At 49.5% G+C, this 23495-nt stretch overlaps 1 protein-coding gene across 5 annotated transcripts in view; it reads left to right on the plus strand.

The window, feature by feature from the left end:
• Nucleotides 1-2661: 2661 nt before the first annotated feature.
• The window catches only part of CAMKK1 (calcium/calmodulin dependent protein kinase kinase 1), a 93598-nt gene continuing 72764 nt past the window's right edge, over nt 2662-23495 (plus strand). The window contains exon 1 of one of the 5 annotated variants that reach the window (XM_054287065.1): nt 2662-2718. The gene's annotated coding sequence lies outside the window, so the exon portion shown is untranslated. The other 4 variants (XM_054287066.1, XM_054287068.1, XM_054287070.1 and 1 more) reach the window with 4 other exon arrangements.

Consider the following 23495-nt stretch of genomic DNA (forward strand, 5'->3'; position numbering starts at 1 on the left):
CCTCCTCAGCAGTAATTAAGGCAAGAGGAGCAGGAGGCTGAAAGGTTCATTCATTGCTCAGGAGAGGCTGAGTTGGCCCTGCATGAGCAAGGCCCTGCTTGATAGCATTGAAAGCCTCTGTGAAACAGGTCAGTGCTTTGGCTTACATGTTATGGTCTGTCAGAGCATCTCTCATGCCCTGAGCCACAGGAGCACAGCCCCTCCACAGGCACAGGCACATTCCTGGCTGGTGGGCACATACTCCAGGCAGCCAAGGAGTTTGCTGGGGCTTTCCCTCAGGCCTGGGAGGAAGTTTTGCTTTTGCTCATGGGCTTGTCTTACTTTTCCTGAGAGTCCACCAAGGCAAACACACAGCCCAGGAGTTCAGGCTGCTGGCTGCCTTGAGATGACATCTAATCACTGTCATTCCTGACATCCAGAGCTGCTGGAACACAACAGCAGCTTTGGAACACACAGTCAAGGAGATGGGGCTCTCTGCTGTGCTGTGACCATCACAGAATCATTTTGGCTGGAAAACACCTCTGAGATCCAACCACAAACCCAACACTGACACTAAACCATGTGCCTAAGGGCCACATCTACATGTTTTTGGTTATCCTAAAATGCAGCAGGCTCTGCCATCCTCTCACTGGTTATCATGCTGCTGTTCACCTGCCCCAAGAGCCCTTCACTGCCCCAGTGCTTCCTGTTCATGGAAGATCTCTGCTGGGTTTTCTCTGTGAAGAGCTGAAAACACAACCTTTTGTAGCTTTCTAACAGGAACTGTTTCACTGAATTCAGCAACTCTTTAGAAGTCAAGATTTGAACCACGGAACATTTCAATTCCAAGTGCTTTTGACTGAAAACTGGCAAAGAGAATGCACAAATATTTTAGATGGAAGTGAAAGAGTACTAGCCCTAAATAAACCTGTTCATCTGTAGAGAGTTGCTCAGCTGCCTGTGACCAGCCACGGTGACAAAGCACATTTCTGCAGGAAAAGTAAGACTTGGATGCACATAGCAAATGGCAGCAGGCTGTAACTGGCTACAATAAATATACCCACAGAATGAGTAAATGAAAATAATGATGCTCTTTGCTAGGCTTACAAGATGACTTTGCTGTTTTAATGTATAGTGCCCCTTAATTACATTTCGATACTTCTCTCAACACAGTTTCAACAGGGGAAGCTTTTTGGAGACGAAAAAATTGTTAGTAAACACAAGATGCATTATTATATGTTATTTCGAGTTATGAAACCCATGGTAAGGAATTAATTTGTTTCCAAAGCAGAGGATTATTTGAGACTCATTGGAAGCAGGCACAGGCATTTCTATCTGCTTGTTGTCACAGCAGGAAGGAGCAGCAGTCTGCAGTGGGTTGAGTCAGGATGTGGATTTAATCCATTTAGCTCTCTGGCTAAATCCAAGATTCCTGGCGGGGACCCTGACTGTGACTGGAGTCACAGCAGAACCCAGCGAGTCCTGCCACCAGTCACTTGTCACAAAATCAACATCTTCAAGAATGCCACTGCAAACGCTTCACTGATGGGTGCAGTGGGAACCTCTCGACACAGGGTACAGTCCACCACGAGTCAAGAAGGTAAAAGAGAGTGGGGAGGGAAAATAAAGCCAAAATATGAGCCAAACCAAAGAGGGCATCTGCTTGTAGGAATTCCTTGAAGAACAGCAGTGGGATCAGGTGGTGTGCAAGACTTGCAAGTTGCAGCAAGACTTGAGGAACTGTATATTTGGGTTGGGTGTTACTCTAGAGACAGAGCCTGGGTGAGGGGACACCCGTGTGCCGGGATCCTGGGTGAGGGGACACCTGTGTGTCTGGGATTCTGGGTGAGGGGACATCGGTGTGCTGGGATCCTGGGCGAAGGAATACCAGTGTTCGGGATCCTGGGTGAGGGGACAGCCGTGTGCCAGAGTCCTGGGTGAGGGGACATCCCTGTCCAGGATCCTGGGTGAGGGGACAGCCGTGTGCCGGGATCCTGAGTGAGGGGACAGCCGTGTCTGGGATCCTGGGTGAGGGGACAGCCGTGTGCCGGGGTCCTGGGTGAGGGGACACCCGTGTCCGGGATCCTGGGTGAGGGGACACCCATGTGCCGGGATCTTTGAGCTCCTCACGCTGCCTCCCTCCGCCCGGGGCCGGCGGGCCCTCCGCTCCGACCGTGCCAGTTCCACTGTACCTGATCATACATATTATGGAGTATTTAGGGAGAATTTATTCGCAGAAATTATGATTGGGCAGTGGAAGGAGCTGCCCAGGGAGCTGGGGGAGTCATTTTCACTGGACGCGGCTCTCAGTGTTCTGTTCTGTCACAGGCTGGACGCGACGATCTCAGAGGTCTTTCCCAACATCACTGATTCTGATTAGCAAAAAGCCCCGTGTTTTCATCCAGCGCTTCTGACTGGACACCACACGCCACCCAAAAAAAAAGGTTTTTCGGTTTGGTTTTTTTTTTCCCCCAGCCTTTTTGCCTCTAACCCCAGCGCCTCCTACCCACCTGCCCCCCCCGCTTCCCCTCCATCACCCTCACGGCCACACGCGCGCGCGCCCCGGGAGGCGCGGCCGCCCCCAGCCAATGGGCGGCGCGGGCGCGGGCGGGGCGGGGCGGGGCGGGGCGGGGCGGGGCGCGGCGCGCGCCGGCCCCGCGCGGCCAATGCGGGGCGGGGCGGGCGGCGCGAACGGCGGCGCCGCGGGGCGGGCGGGACCGGCGGGAGCGCCGAGCGCAGGTGAGCGATCCCGGGGACGGGGAGACCTCCGCGAACGGAGCCCCCCGAGCTGCGAGCCCCGAGTGCCGCGTCTGCGGGGACAGCCCGCGGGGACAGCCCACGGACAGCGTCCCGGCGGCGCTGGAGGGGACGCGGGTGGGACCCGGTGGTCGGTGCTGGTGGACACGGGCGGCTGCCGCATCCCCCGTGCTGCGGGAGCCGCCGCCGTGGCGCGGCCGGGGAATGCGCCCGGCAGCTGCGGCTCCGGAGGTGATGATTTTACCGAGCTCAAAAATAAATGGGAAAAAATAAAATCCTTCCGAAAGCTGGGGTTTTGAGCAGTGTGAGCAGTGCCAGCCATCTCTCGAGGTGGGCAGAGAAGAAGGTGAGAAGTGCGGTGAGCTCCGTGCAGGTTTGTCACGGCTTCCTAACCCTCCTTGGTGCCCTTGGGATCGGCCTGAGCTCCTCAGAGTTTGGGTTTTCCTGTGGGTGGGTGCCCCGGGCCGAGCCGTGCTGCCCTGCCCCGGGCCGGGCCGTGCTGTCCTGCCCCGGGCCGAGCTGCCCAACCCCGGGCCGGGCCGTGCTGTCCCCCGGGCCGAGCCATGCTGTGCTGCCCCGGCCGTGTCCCGGAGCGCACACCTGGCAGCCAAGCTGAGTGAGACGGGCTTGTCTTCCTCTCTGCTTGCCTTGGCTCTGAGGGACAATAACCTGCAGCTCTCTGTGTGCTGTGAGCAAGGAAAACTGCTGATCCTGCAATGGTCCCACTTTCTTCAGCTGCTCTGATGAAGGTAAAATTAACATTCTGTTGGAGTTGTAACTCAGTGGAGAAGGTTTTGTTTAATAGGAAGTTGTTGCTTTTCTGTTTACAGTAGTCTGCAATTCCACATTAATCTTCCCATCATGTGTTAACTTCCTCCCTGGGAGGCATTTCTGGCAGCTTCAGTTTGTTCTGGAGTTTGACACGGGATGGCTTTGAAGTGTTGCTTTCCAAACTGGATAAGGCGAGCAGAGCGCTGCTATCTCAGTTGCTGGAAGAGAAGAACCAAAGCCAGCGTGCTGGGGCTGTGCTCCAGCGTGTCCTGTGCATGGTTTGTGTGTGAGCCCTGCGCTCGGGCTGGGGTGCATGGTGTGAGTGGGATTAAACTCCAGGAAAAGCAATGAATTTGCTTTCCTGGGCTTGCTCCCTTGGCTTTTGCCTGGAGAAGGTCAGATCTTAGCAACCAGGAGCGTAAGCACCAGGCTTTTATCATTCCAGCAAGGAGCTGAGGCATGTCATGGGTTGGTATGGGCTGAAGGCTGGGCCTTAAGTCACAGCAGGTGCCAGGCCACTGGTTCCCAACAGATTTCTTTCCTTGAGGGACGCTGTGTTTGCTGGTGAGAAGTTCCTTCTGTCTGGAGCTGTCTCCAGCTATTTCTCCAAGAGTTTGGGATGGCTCTTGTGGGTTGGTGTGGGTTATGTCTGAGTGCTCCCCGGACAGCTCCTGGCTCAGAGAAGGTGGGCAGAGCTGCCCATGCAGGTGCTCCTGGAGTGAAGCTGCCAGGGGACTCACCTGTCCTGGCATTGCTCAGAGCTGTGAGTTTCCCCTTCACTCCACACAGCCAGAGGATGCTGTACTTCTGCCATGGCGAGCAAGTTACCCCTTCATCTTTGGGATGGAAGCAAGGCTGAGCTGTCAGCCTAAAAGCCAAGTGCAGAGTTGGCATGAGATAAAATGTTCTTGGCTTGTGTCTTAAACTGTAGCAAAGCAGACAACTCTGAGGACAACCATGTATACAGCAACCCTTGTGAAAATTCTTCCTCTTATGTCTTTATGGTTGTTCCTCTGATTTTCAGTATTTTTTTCCATTTTTTTGGAGAGGGGCATAGGGTGTCACTTGCTTTAAGAAACAAACACCCAGCATGGAGGCAGGTAACCCAGTCACCAAAAATAAGTGGTTGAAAAGGGAATGTGTGTGGCTAGCTGTGGGAATGATTGAAGTGTGCAAATCAAGTGTTGACATAATGCAGTCATCGAGGCAGTCTGAAGGTTGGGTAGGGATATTTGTGATGGATGAAGTGTCAGGTACAGCTGGTAAGTGGAAAATACAAAAAAATGCCATGTGGTCAAGCATGTTGTTTTAATTAAGACAGTGGTTAAGCTTAGCATGGTTGGAGAAAAGTGTCTGAAACCTTCTAAAGAGAACAGATCCTAATAACTGATAAAGTGGAGAAGGATACTGATCTGGAAGATGGTGTGGTGGGAAGGAGCCAGTGATTTCCATCCATGAGTGGGAGGGTGGCTGTTGGTTTGTGCTGGTGGGTGAGGTGTGAGTACATGTGTTCCAGCCCTTTAGGGGTGTTTCAGGCTTGTGTATTTGGGCACAGGTGGTGACTTCATGGATTGAGTCCTTAATCACAGAAAAAGATTTTATAGACTGTGTCATTGGTGCTGAGGTGCAGTCAAGGACTGCAGAACTTGCAATTCTAACTTGCTTAGGAATTTGCAGCCTGGATTTGTTGGTCACTTCTAATGGTTTAAGTTTTTAGAAAGATTTTCATGTTTCATTGCACTCTTCAGTTTTATCATATATTTTATATATTCATACCTATTTTATATATTAGATATTCACTTTATTTTATAGTTTTGCACAAGTGATATGGATATAACCAGAGGGAGAAGCACAAATGTCATATGTCAAGTACGTGACGCTGGAGAAATTTTGTTTGCTGTTTTCAGGTGCTGGTGTCCCTGGATGGGGAAGTTCTCCTGAAAGCCCAAACCCTTTTGAGGACACAGCTTTTCTGTGGGCTGAGGCTGGCAGCTGAAAGGGAGGGCTGTCCCATGGCAGCTGGGAGCTTCATATCCCACAGAGCTGCTGCTTTAGGGAGTGGACCTGGCTGAGTATAAACCCTTGTGTTTTATTTCTTGATGGCACCCAGTGCATGGGCTGAGTCATGCTTTGTGCATAAGGTGTGGTTTGTGGAGGACTTGTTTCTTTTGGGTTGCTGCCCTGGGAAGGCATTACTTTTGGGTGAGTACTGCTGAAAGAGTTGTAGTTTTTGCTAGAATCTGTGTGGGATTAATTTAGGCTGCTTGTGTCTGGGGTGATTTCAGTGTCTCTGCAGAGTGGTGGCTGTGAAATGTTGTGATGAATTCTTCAGTATTGTTCAGAGAATTGATGGTGAAGTTGCTAGCTATTTAACAGTGACTGCTCTAATTATTTTGGTGTGAGTGTAAACAGCAAGGCTGTGATGTGCTGGAGCAGCACTGGAATATGTGTCTTTCTGAGATGCAGACAAGCTTCTCCTTTCTCCTGTTCCCGGGCTGTATTCTCTGTGTATGCCGTGGACAAGCAGAATAGCCATGCAAGTCCAGCTTTCCTTTCTGCTGCTCCTGGTGCCATGTGGCAACTGCTTCCCTGAGGGCAGTGGAGCCAAATTCTTGCCCTCTCTTCTTCTGCTGTCTTCTGCAGTTCCCTGTCTCCAGTGGTTTGCACTCACTCACTCACAGCAGTGTAAGTGAGGACTGTCCTTTTTAGAGCTGGGGTGTTGGTGAGAGTCCTTGCTGCAGAGCAGATGGAGCACAGAGCTGTGTGCCAAGGTGGAAGAGAGCAGGTCCCTGAAGCCTGCAGCTCCTGTGCAACATCCCATGAATATTTCTGGGGTGTGCTGATTGTTTTTCTCAGCCAAGTGACACTGTGACCTTGTGAGGACAGAGCACTGAGTGCTGGGGAAACCCAGGCTAAATGGCACTTTCTGAGGATGTGTTAGTGTTGTATCTGTGGCTGGCTGGGATGGAGGTGAATCAGTGGTCCCAAGGGGTGTGAGATCGTCCTGCCCTGCTGACCTGGGCTGTGGTGCCTGTGTGTGGCAGTTCTGAGCTGTGCTTGGGCCCTGCTCCCAGCCAGGTGCTGCTGCTCTCCTCCTGCTGTTCCTCAGCCCTGCCTCTGCTGCAGAGATTGGTCACAATTCTGCCTTGCAGTCTTGGGAGTGCAGCAGAGCTTGGACCACCCACTCCATGGTTTGTCTTGGTTGTGCTTTGCTTTTGCAGGGTGTATTTATTAACTCCAAGAGTGTTTTGCTGTCATGAGACTGTCGTGGGTGCCTGTCTCTTCTTCCCTCTCCCACTCCCAGCAGTAGTTCAGATTTCCATTCCACACAACAGAAGTGAGTCCTAAACCCCCAAAGAGGTGCTGAGGATGGATTTGCTGTACACAAATAACATGGGCACAGCCCTCTGAAGCCCACAGTTGGAGGCTGTCACATCTACAGTAGATAAAGCTGAAAGAATTGGGCAGCAGTAGCAAAAAAACCGAGCCAGCACAGCTTTGCAGAGCAGTGTGTGCATGTGTGTACCTACCTGAGGCTGCCTCTAATTATCACAGCTCCCCTGCTGTCCTGCTGATGAGTCCAGCCCTGTCAAAGTTACTCTCAGCTACCTCCTGCCTTTGTGCTTCCTCACCATGGTGCTGGCAGCATGCAGGCACTGCCAGAGCTCTTCTCCTGCGCCTGCACCTCCTCATGTGCTGGATGCTGCTGGTGGCCTCTGTGTGCTCTGCTGCTCTAATGTGGTCTCTCAGAGAGAATTTGGGATGCTCAAAGGGACCCCCCTGCCTAGAGGAGGGTCTGTAGCTGTTGCTCCATGCTGGGTTTCTGCTTCCAGACCCTCCCTCTCCCTCATTCCAGGCCTGCCCATGGAGTCCTGACTGTTTGTGGACAAGGAGCTGAAGGATGTGTGAGCTGCCTGCTCATTAGGAGCCTGGCAGGGATGTGATGTGAGCATGAACCACAGCTCCTCTGGGGAAGGAGGCTTCCTCCTGCAGTGTGTGAGCACTGACTGATGGCAGCATCAAAGAAAAAGGATGGATTTGCCTCTCAGTGAGTTGAGTGCTGCCTTGGAGAAGTGGGTTCTGTTGCTTCAGAGCTTCCTCCCCTGTCCTTTTCCAGTGCTTAGAGGTCAGTGTGGAAAACTGGGAGGGAAGGAGAGATGTAAGAGCCTGAATGAGGGATGTGGGACTCCAGGCAGCTCTTCAAAATGCAGTTTATTACATCCAAGGTGTTACAGCAGTCATGGGTGACAGAGCTGTGCCCACAGCTGTCAGCTCCAGCTGCAGGCAGGCCTGGAGACCCTGAGTTTAGCTTAAAGTGCATTATATACTTTTCTTTTGGTTACAATGCATTATAGACTTCTCTTTGCTGAGCATCTTCATACAGTAGAACCAATCTATACCTTAACTATTATCTACAGCCTATCATAACTACTGTAATTACCATATTCATGTTACTGTTCTCCAATCACTAAAAGTCAGTACATTACAGTTTAAGCTAGAAGTTGGTTTTCAGTTTTCTTGCAGTGGAAAATTCTGAGACCTTTTTTCTGCTTGCCACATTTGCTGCCTTGTTTGCCTGTGCTCTCTTTCTGCTTGGTAAAAACATCTTCTTGTTTGGGGTGGGTTTATCCTTTGCTCTAAGCCATAAAACCCCTTCTAACTAACATAACCCTTGGTTATCCAGTAAGACTGGCTCAGCAATTCTTTTCTTCTATGTCAAAACTTGCTTTCATTTCTATTCTTTCTTCAGATTCTACATTCAAAAATCTTTCTGCTAAGCATCTGTGAGACTTTCTTGTCAAACTTTCATCCTTCCCAACAGAGAGAGAACTAGGTTTGGATACTGGTGATGTGTAGAAGGGGTAACCTTAAGCCAAAGAAATCAAGGTACTTGAAAGGCAGGAGGACCTGGTGCAGTGTTCCTGTGACAAATTATTACAGTACCCATGTGGAACCAGACCACTTAAATGATTAAAGTCTTAATTTTGACACTTCCTAACACCTGGTTTGGAAATGCTGTCTGGGTAGTGCTGTTCTGGGATATTATTTGTGCTGGACCCAAGGGTTTGGGTTTTCTTGCTAATGGTGTGCCTGCCTCAAGTGCAGTATGAGGAAAGTCATCTGCTGGCCTCTCACTGATGAGGTGCTTTGATGCTGAAATCTGGGCTGACCTTTCTGTGGCTGCCAGGCAGCTTGACTGACAAAGGTTAATGATATCTGAGGCCAGCAGGCAGAGTGTAAAACAGACCTGAGATGAGACCTTTAGCCCTTCTGTGTCAGCACCTCGTCCCCAGGCTGACGGATGGGGCTGGGAAAGTGAAGCATGTCCCAGTGCAGGTTGTTAGGGCAGTCCTTGCTGAGTGCAGGGGGAACAGGGACCTGTCCCCTCAGGGCTGGGGTGTGAGCAGGATGTGAACTGTTACAGCAGTGAGAACAAGGGCCTCTGGCTCTGCTTGTCCTGTGGTAGTAGTGAGCATGAATTTCAGTGTTCTCAGCTGTGTTATTAATGTGCACTCCCAGGTTAGAGAGATCAGGCATCTCTTCCAGGGGGCTGTGTCCTTTCTCATGCAGTTTGATGTGAGCAGTGCTTGTAATTTGCCTTGAAGAATGGTGCAAAGGCATGCTTTATTCATAGCAATTGCTGGGAGTCCCTTCCTTAATGCCAGACAGATTGATTTAAGTCTGAATGCAGAATGGAACTGGTATTTTTGGTTAATTTTCAGAATTTGCTGTTTCCAAGGAGCTGAAAAGTGTCTGTACTCCACCTGAATGCCACTGGATCTGTCTTCCATGCAGAATGATTATCAGAGATGTAAGAGGACAATATGAGATTGTCCCACCTGTGGGAACTGATTCTTCTGTGGCACATCCTCTCAGCCACCAAAGGAATGAAAGAGCAAAGCCAACACTTTCCTTGTGCTCAGCCAAACATCTGCCTGCTTGCCTCATTGTTTATTGTGCTCAGAGCATAAACCTCACAGCAGGGACAGCATTTTCCCTGTGCAGCATCAGGCCCAGGTGATAACACTGAAGTGCCACAGTAATGGCAAATAAGCCTCCAGATCTGAGTCAAAAAATGTCACTGCCATTTGCTCTGGGGATGCACAGGGCACTCTGTGTTACCTAAAGAGATGTATTTGTTGGACTCCAAGAGCTGGGCTGCCTTTGGTTCAGTGCCTGCCCACAATCCCAGGGGAAGCTCTCCCTGCTCTCCTTTTCTTGCTCCATGCCTGATGCACCAGCCTCCTGCTGATGCCATGGCTGCAGTGCCAAGGTATTTCTGAGGTTTTGCTGTGAGCTGTATGAAACCACCTGGGTTCATTGAGGATGTTTTGTGGTTACTGCAAAGTGCTGAGAGTCTCATTCCACTCAGGCCTTGTGGAGCAAATGAAAGCCAGAGTCTTTAATATTCCATGCTCTTTAGGTATGAATAAATTTTTCCTTGCCCTGAAACCTTCTCCTGCTGTGAAATCCATTCCAATCTCTTTGTCTAAGACAATCAATCTCCTTCCTTTCCCCTCTGCTCCCATGCCCCAGCTTTTTATTAACCTGGAAATGTGCTGACATTTCACCATCAAACTGGTTAGGGAGCTCTGCAGAGTATTTTTGCAAGTTGTCAGTGTAGCTGCCTGCAAAAGAAGAGGAAGGTGGCTCAGAGTTGCTCACCACCTGGGGAATTTGGTTTTCCTAGCTGATGGCTTTCTGCAGAAGTGTCTGACAGCCCTGTCCATGTCCTGGTCTATCTGTTCCCCTCAAAAGGAAGGGCACCATTGTGTTTCAATGCATTTAGTTTGGCAGTGCTGTTGCAATCCCTGTCCCACCATGCAGGTGTACTGACTGGAGCCTGTCTGGAGCTGTCCCTTCCACTCTCATCTCCTGTGGATCACTCAGTGCCTCTGCAGCTGTTGTTCTGATTTTTTGGCAAGAAGCCTGTGCCTCACACTGACCCCTCCCTGCTCCACTGCCCAGGAGGCTGAGCTGTCCCCAAATGTAAGAGCATCAGGGGTAGCATGGTGGGGATGGATGGGGAGCAGAGATCTCTGCAGCCAGGTCAGGAACTTGGGGTTTATTGCAAAGGGCCTGGGGGCAGGGCCCTGCTGGGAGCTGCCAAACACAGCTCAGAGCAGGACTGAGAGAAGAGAGGGGGAGAGAGGATGAGAGGGTAAAAGAGTAAAAGCATAAGAGAGTAAAAGGGGTAAGAGGATAAATGGGGTAAGAGGCAAGAGCTAAGAGAGCGAAGTTCCTGTTACAATACAATAAATCATCTTCTGTGCTGAATATTCTCATTCTCACTAACCAATCTGGTGCAAGATACAAATCCTATAGCATTTCCATACAGCCTATAAGAATCATTACATTACCACACTGTGTTACATTTTAAACCCTAAAAACTCCTCTTTGGGCCCCTTCTGCCAAGCTGTAGGGTCTGCTCTGACCCTTGGGCCTGTCTGCAAGCAGAGGGTGTTGTTCCATCAAAAGGGGATCACCTTCAGCTGGCCACGCCATTGTTTTCCGTTTGTTCAGTAACTGAGGGATCTCAAAGCTTGCTTTCATTTCAATCTTGCTTATAGTTTCCATATTCTCAAAATCTTTTGCCAGACAATCATATTTGTAAGGCTTTCCTGTTTCATCTTCCCCAACACCCAAAGGAGTTGTTTGGCTCTGCAGTGAGCTGGGTTGGTGGCAGGGTGGCTCCTGAGGGGCCTGAGTGCTTTCCTGGAGCAGGTGCAGGTGGCTGCACTGCTTGGGATGGACTGAGCTGAAGCTTGTCTGGACCTGACAGCTGATACCTTGAAGCAAACTCATCCCAGCCATTCCTTACTTGCTGGCATTGAGAAACACCGTTTCCAGCAGCAGCTTGGCTATTCCAAAGTCCTTGACCTCCTCAGAACCTCTGTGTGGCCCTGGCATCTCCCAGGCTGGTAGTTGGGAAGTCTGAGCCGAACAAAATCAGCTTCTGATGTTTTCCAGCCCAGCAGTGCCTGGCTCTCCTGCCCTGCCCTGCCCCATCCCCTGGCTGCAGAGATTCACCAGAGCCAAAGGATTTGAGGGATCTGCTGAGCAGCTCCTGGAGCAGGCGGGAAGCCAAGAGCTGGAGCTCAGGCTGCTGAGATGCAGGGGGTGGGAAAGCCTGTCCAGAGGGGCCTCTGAGGTCCTCTGAGGTCACTGTTAAATGTGAGCAGCCACAGCGTCAGACAGTTGGGAACTGACCTGCTAAACCTGGAGCATTAAAGGTTGTGACAGGGAAAGGAATAAACACCCCTCTGATGTGCCCTTGGGAGCCCACATCCTCCTTGCTCCTGTGCACTGCTGGGTGTCACTGGCACCAGCTGAAGCTGCTCAAGGACTGAGATGAGCAAAGCCATTCCTTTCCTTTGGGAGCTGCAATGGGAACAGCTCCTGGGCACTGGGGAGGGTGGTGCTGATGCTGATGAAAGCAGATTCCTGCATTAATACCAGATGGAATGCAGCTGCTCCTTCCTGTGAGAAGCTGGGAGCCTTTGGGTTCCCCACACCTCTCACAGGTGCTGGGAAGCAGCTGCTCCTTGCGTGGTGCCAGGCAGGTCCCACATCCAGCTCTGCACTGTGTCAAACCAAACATGCTCTGCTGATTGGGCTGGCCAGAGTCTCCTGTCAAATTATTTGTTCTGACTGCAGTTTTGTCTGCTTTGGAAACTTGTCATTTTCTAGTCTTTGGAGACCACCTCCCAGAAATCATGGAAATTGTGAGTATTTATACATATAATAATGATGTAATTAAAATCTTTAATTTTATTTTTCTTGTTTGAATGTAATTCCTTTGATTTAAAGGGTGGTAGTAGCTAATTGGATTCTGGGCCAGACTTGCACAGGCAGCCAGGGGGGAGGGACTGCAAATGAGTCTAGCCAGGAAATTGCACATTTAAATATAGTTCTTGGTAGGGTCAGCAAAACACCCAAGGGACAAATTAAGAGTAAAATTTCTACTGTAATGTGTTCATTTTGCTGCAGGCATAATCTTAAGGAAAACAAGGAGGCTTGGGAGTGAGAGGAGCAAATTTCAGGTAAATGTCCCCTCTACAGTGCATTTGTTTGCTGCTGCTGGTCTCTCATAGGCAGGTGCATCCTCCTCCTGGCCCTGGGCTGTCTGGCACATTGGCTGATCCCAAGAAGAAACCATGAAGGGGTTTTTGCGTTTGTGGGGTTAGTGGCTTCACTGGAGGATGGAAATCTGTAGTTTACATAATGCTGTGGGGCTGCTGCTGCTGTTAGCAGCTTTGGCACCACAGATCACACTGTGGGAGGGACATGGGACCAGCCACCACCTCACTGCATTCCTGGGTTTATGGGGACAGCTTTCCCTGGGATTCTGCTGCCTTCTGCCTGCCTGGGATGGGGCATCCCCTCCCATGGCTGCTGCCCTGTGTCTGAACAGGCAGTCAGGAATGTGACTGGGCTCTGTGGCAGGAGCTGGATTCAGCCTGAAAAAAAAAAAAGAATCAGGGAATTGAAGCACTGTGGCAGTGTTTGCAGGGGTCTGAGGATGAGGGAAGAGATGCGGACCTGACTCCATGTTTCAGAAGGCTTGATTTGTTATTTTATGATATATATTATATTAAAACTATACTAAAAGAATAGAAGGAAGGATTTCATCAGAAGGCCAGCTAAGAATAGAAAAAGAAAGAATGATAACAAAGGCTTGTGGCTGACTGAGACAGTCTGAGCCAGCTGACTGTGATTGGCCATTAATTAGAAACAACCACATGAGACCAATCCCAGATGCACCTGTTGCATTCCACAGCAGCAGATAACCATTGTTTACATTTTGTTCCTGAGGCCTCTCAGCTTCTCAGGAGAAAAAATCCTGAGGAAAGGATTTTTCACAAAACATGTCTGTGACAAAGCACTGGGATTGTCCCTTTGGAAATCTGCAGCCTTGTGGTTTTCCTGTTGGGACCTGTGACCCTTTCACAGATGGACAAAGTCATTGTCCCTGCTGGGGTCGTGTGTGAGGAGAACAGTGAGGAGTGAGCAGCCAAAACCCAGGGTAGGACACGGAGCACATCTGGAGTAACCCCTGGCTGACAGCCAGCACTGCTCTCAAATTTGACTAACAACATTAATTTTCCAGCGCTGCTTATTTTATTTCTTGATTCAGGCCTAGCTCGGACCGTGTGCAGCAGAGCTCACCTAGTCCCTGGTGGCACTTGGGAACAGTCTCAGTTAGTCCTTGGCAGTTGTGATTTCCCTTGAAGGATAAGTTAAAGAAATGTTGGTGATGGGAGATGTACAAGACCAGTTTGGTTTATGTTTCCCAGGACCTCAGAGCCGGCTCTTGGTGCTTCCCCTTTCATTTTGACTGTGTCCCCAGGGGATGGGCACGTGCTCAGGGAGGGAGGCAGAGCTTGTTGGGAATGAATCCTGATCCCACATCCCTGCCCTCTCTGCAGAGCTGCTCACTCAATCTGAATAAGATTCCACAAAAGCTGGGGATCATCCCACCTCTCCTGCAGTGTATCCACTGACAGGTCTGCAGGTGTGACCAACTGCACTGTGCATCACTTGTTTTGTATGTTCCTTTAAATTGTTTTTAATTATTTTCTCTTCTTTTTATATCCTATTAACCTATTTTTATCTCAACCCACAAATTTTACTTTTTTTTCCCCCATTCCTGGAGAGGGATCTGTGAGCAAGCAGCTGTCTGGTGTTTACCTGCCTGCCAAGTTAAACTACAACTTTTAAGCTTTATTTTTAAAGCCTGCTTTGATTCTAAGCTCTTTGAGGCAAAGCTTGCCTTTCTTAAAGCATTAAGCACAGTGGGGCAGTGAGCTCTCTATTAATTGATGCTGTTGCCAGGCTATTGAAAAGTTGTAATAATGTGGCCAAATTTTCAAGTGTGGTCTAGGCTTTCTGCCTGGATGTCAGAAAGGGAAAGCTAATTAGAGTGTGAACCAAGGAGAACAGGCTGGCTGGAAGGAAATGTCATTAAGGTTCTCCTCAGGTGCCAGGTCAGCCCATGTCAAATCACAGCTGCCTCAACCTCTAAATTTCTTCCTCCTTCCCTTAAATTACTTCCAAGTGATTTCTTGCAAGTGCAACCACCTTTTATAACAAGAGAATGGAAAGTGGCTGTTTGCTTTAAATACAAACAATAGAAGCTGGGCTGGGGTTGCAGAAGCAAATAGAAGAGATCATTTTCTAACCTGGGCATTTCCTGCTGGCCCTGGGCTGTGGTCATGGGGGTGTGTGTGTGGTTTGTCTTCTCCCTATGGAATTGGTGTTGGGAAGCCTGAGCTCCCCTGTTTGTCTGGCAGCTGTGGCACAAATTGTGCTTCCTGAGCAGTGCTTGTCGTGCTGCAGAGCTCAATTGCCCACAGAGCTGTGGAGACTGAGAAAATAGCTTGAGATGGGTTGTGGACAAATTCAGATGTGCTGTCAGGGCTCCCTGAGTGGCTGCTTGAAGCCAGGAGGTGCTGTCAGGAGGCCAAACTCTAAACTTTTCCTCATTATTGTGACTATTTTTAAGCTCTTAGTTTCTGCAGCAGCACTCCTCCCAACATCCACTGCTGGCCACTGTTAGAAATCAGGGCAGGGTGCATACATGGCTTGACTCAGTGTGGCTTTTCCTATAAATGCTCTGCTGGATGGTTTTCTAGAAGCTCAAAACTTGGTGCTGGTTCAGGAGGGAACAGAGTCACAGCTCCATAATGCACATGTGGGGAAAGTTTCATCTCTTGTAGCTCCCTCTCAGCATGGAAGGTCTTGGTGTCAGCTAGAGCTGGGTAGGACTAGAACCATGTAAATCAGAGCTTTCTGTAAAAAAAAAAAAAATATTTAATCTGTTTTCCTTCTGAAATGTGACTCTGTGTGAAAGACAAGCTGGACACCTGCTGTAAGTCTGTCAGTCCTGTCTCTCACTCTGCAATCCAACAGCTTCTGGAGCCTTTGTGCTCCTGGACTCGAGTGTCTTGCAGTGATTAGGGCTGCAAGGATTTGTTAAAGTTTTCAAGGAAATAGGTGTCCAGGTAGAGGGAGAAGATGTTGTGGTGAGGGAAAAGTGAGGGGCTCCATTCATTATTTCTGCTCATACACGAGAAGGTGGCTTATGCTGCTTTTCTCACCTTCAGTCTCGTTCCTGCCATCATTCCTGTGCCCTTCTTCCCCTTTTCCTGCTCTTGATGCTTGGTCCTGGAGAATCCTTGTCCTGTGACCACATCTGAGGGTCAGCAGGGACTGCTCTGACTCAGGGCTGGGAGGGCACTGATGGTCACAATTTGGGTTATTTGGAGAAGCAATGGACAGTGATGGTGGGGTGGGTAAACAGCAAGCCTCAGAGCTACTGCAGGTTCTGTGTGGTGGAGCAGAGAGCCTGGGGACACCTTGGAGGTGCAGGATCCAGGGAGATTGCCTGACCACAAATTGTACAGAAACCTGAACCCTGAGAGAGCTTAGAGCCCTTCACTGCACTGCCAGCCAGGCTCACTCGCATGGTGCCACATGGCCAAGCCATTGCTACTCTGATGGAGCTGGTGTCACTTTTCATCCTCCAGGATGGCCCACCTTGGACTGCAGTCCTGAGCCTTTCTGAGACTGTTTTTCCCTTTAATTTTCACCTGGGAGCTTCCACAGGACACAGAATTTGTAGTTCTCTAATACTTAATTTTTCTCCTGCAGTGTTGAGCCCTCTTACCCAGAGGGAGGAAGATGCTGTGGTTTGAGGTCAGGGTGAGCTGAAGAGTGTCAGGTTAAGCACAAATTTATATCATTAAAGGAGCTGGTGGGATGTTTGCATGTGAGTAAGAGTGGGCAAACTCAGTCCAGCTCAAGTGCTGGCTAATAAAGAGTCTAGTACAGAAAATAAGATCCTCAGAGGAGATTTAATAACTGGGGAGAATAATTGTAAACTACTTCAGAATATTAACCAAAGGCTGAATGCATCCAATTAGCTTAATGAAGCTGGGTGGTTGGGTTCTTTTTTAATCAAACAGATGGGCAAAACATTATGCACAAAAAAAATGAGATCTGAATACAATGAACACATTTAATTAACAAATAAAAGACAGAGAAAGGGTTTGTTTTTCAACTTGAGGAGTGAAATCTACTGCACCAAATACTCAAAAAAGAACCTTAAATGTCACGGTGTCTTGAAAGTCTCAGATACTTAGAATTTTTATCTGCAATGGCTCCTGGGTTAATCAGGTGTGAGATCAGCATCCTTGGTGTCCTGAGGAGTGTTTCCCTGCTGCCCTGTGCTGTGCCCTCGTGTGTGGAGCTGCTGCTGCTGGCCCCAGTCTGGGACATCACTTCCCACCAGGTTTCACTGCCCTTGCTGCACCATTCCTGCTATTCCCAGCACAGACAAACTCCTCTCCTGTCTGTCTGGCCAGTTTTACTGGGCCACAGGAACCTGGTGCAAATCAATGCCTTCCCTCTCCAGACAGGAGAGTCCTCTCCATGCAGACCTGCAGTGCTTATGTAAGTGTGAAATACAGAGCTGTAATATCAGCCTTGCCAAGGCTGGGAGTGTTTGCTCTAGCCTAATAAGCTGAACAAGCCATTTTGATATTAAGCCTATAATAATAACACCTTGTAGCTAAAGAGTGTGTTTTCCCCCATTGGTGGATTACTCAGCCCTTTTCTTTTGAGGCAGTGTTGAACAAAAGCAGAGACTTTCCCAGACTATGTTTAATTAAACACAGCTCGGAGATCTCTTCATTTATTTCAGTGCTCTGCAGTCTCATCTCCAGGGCAGCTGCAAATGCAACTTGTGCTCTGCCCAGATGTGCCTGTGCAGATGTGCCCAGTGCTGTGGAAACCCCATTTGTGGGGACCCACAGGCTGCAGCTGCTTTTGAAGCTGAGCAGGGGTTGTTCTGAGCTGTGAAGCCCATGCAAGGGGCAGCTCAGCCAACATGCAACTCAGATTTGGGGTCCTAATTTCTACCTGCTCCCTTTTTTGGTTGCTGATGTGGCTTTGGAGCATTTTGAGTGCAATGGCCTGGTTATCAACAATCACATACAGAGGCTTTAATTTGAAGGCTCCTCATTTCTGCCTTAGGAGTTACCCATGAGCAGATGGTGATTTGCTCTGGTTTTGCTTATTCTTGCAGATTATTTGCCAGATAATTTTTCTGACTAATCCTTTGGCCCATAGACTGTTTATAAACCTGGAGTCAGGTTTCGGGTAAAAGCCCTTGTGTTTGCAAATTTGAAAATCTGTTCCTGTGCTGGCTTGCTGGTGTCACTGTAAGCAGGAGTGGCAAATGCTCTCTGCACCATGTGGGAGAGGCAGCTCCTAAAGAGGAACCTCCTTCCCAGTCACAGGATGAAAAGAACCATGCTTATGCCTTGTTTGGGGCTTATTTTATTTTAACCTGAAGTCCTAACCCCAGCATCAGTGCTGTCACACATATTGACCTCCCCTGAGGTTGCATTGCTGGTTCAGATGGTGTGGAACTTCTGCTGCCACAGAGTTTGTGTCCACAGCTCTCCCTGAAAAGTGCTGAAAGGCTGTGGTGATGATATTATATTATTATCATTATTATTATCTTCATCATTATCATTAATTGGCAGTGGTGATTATATTATTATCAATATTGTTGTTGTTGTTATTGTTGTTGTTATTGTTATTACTATTGTTGTTATTGTTTCCCCCTCATCTCTTACCACCTCTACCTTTTAAAAACAAAATCAGTCCCTTGGATGTCTCTGGAGAGCTGGCAGTGCTAACTGCCTGACTGATTTATTCTGGTGTTTTAACATTTACTGGATTTACATAACAGCCAAACAATCTGTTTCAGGAGTTTAATATAAACCCAGCTCTAGTGAGTCACATCCATGTTAGCAGCAATGCAAAGAGAGGCAGCTGGGGGAGTGAGGAGGTGACTTTTTCTGGGATTCTGCATGAGAATATATTTCAGGAATAGGTGCCTGAAATATCTCTGACACCTCATAGCTGAGTGATGCTGCCAGTTCTCCTCTGCCATTGGGGATTTGTTCTTAAACTGTGAAAGAGCAGTGGGTGCATCACATTGCTGCTCCCCCCTGGGTCTGGGGGCTTTTCCAGATCCCCCAGCCCCTGGTGTGTGTAAAATACCTTTACCTGTATGTGCCTGCTTGGAGGAGGGAGTGTAGCTGTGGGAGCAGCAAGATGAGGCCTGTGGGGATTTGCTGTTTGTTTTTTTTGAGTTCAAAACCATTTGTTTGTGCCAGACTTTGTGGGGTTGCTCCCCAGGATGTACAGATCAGCACAGCAGCAAGTGGGGTAAGAAGTGTGCCAGCATTTCCACCTGGGCTCTGCTGACCCGCGGGCCAGCTCTGGGGACAATCTGAGCTGGCCCTGTGCCCCTGGGCAGTCACAGCAAATGTTGGAGCTCTGGGAAATCCCTGCAGGGCTCTGGGACTCCCCTGGCAGAGCCGGGTGAGCAGAGTTTGTTCCTTGGGCACAGCAGGAGTGAAAACCATCAGCACAATTAACAGCAGGGGCTTCCCAAAGCCTGCTGTGTAACCTCAGGTCCTTTCCAGGCACTCTAACTTTGGGATTCCCTCCAAAGGGAGTTTTCTCCTATAATTGTATGAACACAGCAAATCTGCCATGGGCAGCCTGTCCCCTCCTGCTCCAGAGGCTCTGGCCCCTCTCTGCTGGTGGGGCTGTGATGTGGCTGAGGAATGTGGGTCTCCAGCTTGAGTTTTCACTTCTGAAAATCCCAGGCAAGGCCCAGCTGGGTTTGAGCAGCCTGGTGTGTGCTGCTGCCTGGGTTTGAGGTCACTGTTCAGCTTCTCTTGCTGCTTATTTGAATTCTTGTCTTCAGAATGGAAAATAAATGCTGGCTGATGAGATCTATTACAGCACTAATTTTAGAGCATGCCAAACAGTAGGAAATTGTTTTCAATCTTCACTCTCATTTCTCCTTTATTTCACCCTTCCATTTGTGAAAATTGCCTTTGTCATTCTTCTGAGTGCCCAGTGATGTCCTGCTCGCTGATATCTTCAGGCATTCTCCTTCCAGCCCTGTTTCCTGACATTTCTTTGTTCACCCACTTGACATTGCAGTTAGAGGAGCTCTCTGCAGGCTTCAGGCAGCAGTGCTGGCACGAAGCAGGCACTGAGTGCTCAGCCAGCTGGGGTGTGAGATGCCAGCAGAGCCCCCTGTGAGCTGGGGGAGCAGGGGAGGCAGCACCACAGTGGAATTTCTTATCCTTGTGTGCCCAGGGCTCTGTAAGTCTTTCCAGCCCCACCCCAGCCTGCTTTCTCGATGAGCAAGAGGGAAAATATGAATTTCCCTCTCTTCTGGGGAAGAGTTTAAGCAGCAGTCCCAAAGCTTCAGTGTTTGTCCTTGGCATTAATGAATACCTGAGCCATTGCTCAAGAGGTTGGAGCAGGCAGCAAGTTAGGAATGAAAATGCTTCATCAGTGCCAGAGGGAACAGTGGTTCACAAAGTCTGGATTTTAGGACATGATTCCTCTTCATAGATAGAAGATCTCACTGGTTTGGGAAGAGCTTGGCTGGTGGTCTGCTCTGACCAAGGTGACTGCAGACACCAGTCCCTCCCTGGCCCTGCTCCTGGCTCTCAGTGCTCAGCAGAGCCTCTCTGAGCTCCACATTAAAGCTGTGGCACAAGTCCAGTTGTTTCACCCTGTGCACTTTTCAGAGGCTCTCTGGAATACATTTCATGTTTTTGGCAACCACGTGTCCCTGACAGCAGCTGCTGTCACCATCAGCACAGAGACTTGGTGCCTGCCCTGCAGGGCTTTGAAAATCTCCTCCTCTCTCCTGCCCACATCTCCCTCACCCCTCCTGCTCCTTCACCCTCCTGTCATCCCTTAGCTGGCAGCTGGCAGTGGCTTTATCCCTCAAAAAGAGCTGTCTCTTGCCCTTTCTTGTGCTGGAGAGGGGTAAAAAGCTCCCTGCTCCTACCAATTACCATTCCATGCCTGTCCCGGGTGTGCTCCAAGGTGTCAGTCCCCAGGAATTCAGTGCTGAATGTCTTCAAAGTCTTTGTGAACATAGATGAGATTAAACCCTTTACTGAACTAAATGTGGTAACAGCTAATCCCCTGGAGACAGTCACCTGGGCCCTGCACACTGAAAAGAGGCTTTGCTGCTCTGGTTAACCACCCTGGCAAGAACAGTAACTCCTGGCTCTTTTTGGAAATGAAAAGCACCTCTCCAGGAGGGTACAAGGGATTAGGTACCAGCTGGAATATAAAGGTAGGGGTTTTTGCGTCTTCCTGATAAATTTGTAGCTTAAAAGTCAGGTCAGGCCTGGTGGGATGGGTGGTTTTGGCTGAGTGTCCCTGGGCTGTGGTGGAGAGGGGACAGAGGGTGTCCCTGGAGGGTGGTGGGGGTGAGCAGTTCGTGGTGCTGACTGCCTGTCCTGGGGTGTCTGCAGGGCTCTGGGGCTCACTGTCATAACCTAAACCCTGTCAAACTGGCCAGCCCTCCACAAAGGGCTGGAGCTCATTTAAACCTTGCTAAGAGCCAAATGACACTAACCTTTTCCAGCCACTTAAGGCAAATGCCAGAGGCTGTGGAGAGCATTCCAGATTTCTTCACAACCCTGGTTTTCTTTACTGGGGGGAGATCTGCACTAATTTCTTGATTCATCCTTTTTAACACAACAGTTTGTTTCAAAAGCCTAATGTAGAAATTCTGTCTGCTTTAAAAGCAAAGCTCCTGTTTTTCAGTGAAGGTTTCTTGGGCTGTGTTTTGGAGGTCAGGATTTTATCTTGGTGCTGGTTTCTGTGAGGCTGCATGGACCAGCTGTGCCCTAGCAGGGGTGCAGCCTGAACAGTGAGCATCACTTGCTGAAGAGAGCTGCAGACCAGCAGCCTGACTGAATGGATTAAAACAGGTGTATAAACTTTGTCCATAAAATAAGGTAAGACTGAGAAAAGTTTAAATACTTGTATTTAGTATTCTTTGTTCAGAATAAATTTGAATGCACAAGCTACTTCCAAAATTCTGTTACCTTTCAACCTGTCTTTCTCCTGCAGAATTTTCTATTTTAAGTAAATAGCACAGAGTTAGCTAGAAGGGAAAAGTGTCACTGTTCAAAGTGTGCTTTATTGGTTAGATATTTATGGGAGACATTCAGGAAATGAGTAAACACTTGAAAGTGTATGTATTATTTATTATTGTAGCTGATTAATTACCACTTGAAACCTTTTGGTCGGTGCTGTGGCTCTCTGCAGTCTTCACCAGGCAGTGCTGCTGCAGAGTCTAAGGTGGCATTTGTCCCAGTTAAATGTTTCAGGAGGTGCAAGTGCTGCAGTGGATTTATGGACAGTGGCAGGTGACAGTGTGGCACTGAGGTGTGGGGCTGGGAGGTGCCTGGTGATGGCTCAGCCCTCCAACCCCAGCAGGAAAATTGCTGTTCCCAGTTTGTGGAGGCGCACCAAGGTGGGGTTAAAGTGTCTGACTCTGTCTGATGAAGTGATGACAGTCAGGAGTTTAAACTTGGCTCCCAAGCACTGGGCTGCCAGCAGGGAATTCTAAAATGCTTCTTCACTGCCTCTGCAGCAGTGGAATAGAGACGTGCATAAAAAAAAGCAAAGTATCCCAGCCATGCAACTGGTTCTGGATCCAAGGGCTCTCAGGGCACACTCCAGCAGCCTGCTGGCTCCACGTGCTCCCTGCACCCATTACTTTATGTGAGACCATGCACCAGCCTCTCTATTCCTGCCCAGGCTCCTGAGCTGTGCCTGGAAATCCTCTTGGATTCATGCAAAGCCTGGTTGTGAGCAAAGCACAGATCCCACCCAGCAGTGCCTCCTGAAGCAATACATGTCCTCAAGCATTTGCTCAGCTCTAACAAGACTTGAGCACACAAAGCATGTGTTGAGATACTTACTTAGCTCTAATCTGCACATCTTGAAAAACAGTGTGATAAAATCACAGTGGAAGGGGTGGCAGGACTCTCTGCCTTCAGCAAAGTGGATGTCATGCCCAGTTGCAATGGGAGGAATCCTCTCTCCCTTGCTGTCACTGGCCATCCCTGCAGGAATTTTCTCATTTAACCCTTCCACAAAAAAAGTTTGCAGAATGCTGCAACCAGAAAAGTTCCTTCATCAAATGACTCCTCTGCGGGAGAGGAGTGAGTGGGCCTGGAGAGGAGTGGAAGAGTCATAAGAGAGAAGCATGAAAATGCTTTTTATGGAATGAATGATTTCTGTTCCGGAGGCGGCAGCGTCGTATTTCACTCTAATGTGGGCGTTTTTGGGGAGCGCGTGATGGACGCCCCACAAGGGCTGCAGGAGGCTGTTTCTCAGCAGGCTGTCGTTGCCCTGCCCCATTCACCTGGCAGCTCTCCTTGGAGACTTCTCACTCTGGATGCCATTATCCCTTTCCTACAGCACATCCCTGCAGCCTCTCCTGGCAGCCAGAGGCACAGGAGGGCCCATCCCACCCCTGCAGCCCCTCTGGAGCTGTGCTGAGGCTCCTTTCTCCTGGCTGTGCCTTTGCTGCTTTGCTGCACAGGTGGCCAGAAACCTTCCTGTCCTAGGTCCATTTATGGCTGTGCCTTTGCTGCACTGGAGCAGAAACCTTCCTGCCCTAAATCCATCTGTGGCTGTGCCTTTGGTCCAGGTGAGCAGAAACCTTCCTGCCCTGGGTCCATCTCTGGCTGTGCCTTTGCTGCAGGTGAGCAGGAGCCTTCCTGCCCTAGGTCCATCTGTGGCTGTGCTGTTGCTGCACTGGTGACCAGAAACCTTCCTGCCCTAAATCCATCTGTGGCTGCACCTTTGCTGCACTGGTGAGCAGGAGCCTTCCTGCCCTAGAACCATCTGTGGTTGTGCCTTTGCTGCACTGGTGGGCAGAAACCTTTCTGCCCTAAATCCATCTGTGGCTGCGCCTTTGCTGCATTGATGAGCAGGAGCCTTCCTGCCCTGGGTCCATCTTTGCTGCAGGTGAGCAGAAACCTCCCTGCCCTAGGTCCCTCTGTGGCTGTGCCTGGCCTCCCCAGCCCTGAGCTGGGTGGTGCTCCAGGCTCACTCCAGCCAGCACAATG

The sequence above is a fragment of the Melozone crissalis genome, unplaced genomic scaffold (assembly GCF_028551555.1).
Source record: "Melozone crissalis strain CALT ecotype California unplaced genomic scaffold, PUWL_Pcris_2 ptg000057l_1, whole genome shotgun sequence".
Classification (NCBI taxonomy): domain Eukaryota; kingdom Metazoa; phylum Chordata; class Aves; order Passeriformes; family Passerellidae; genus Melozone; species Melozone crissalis.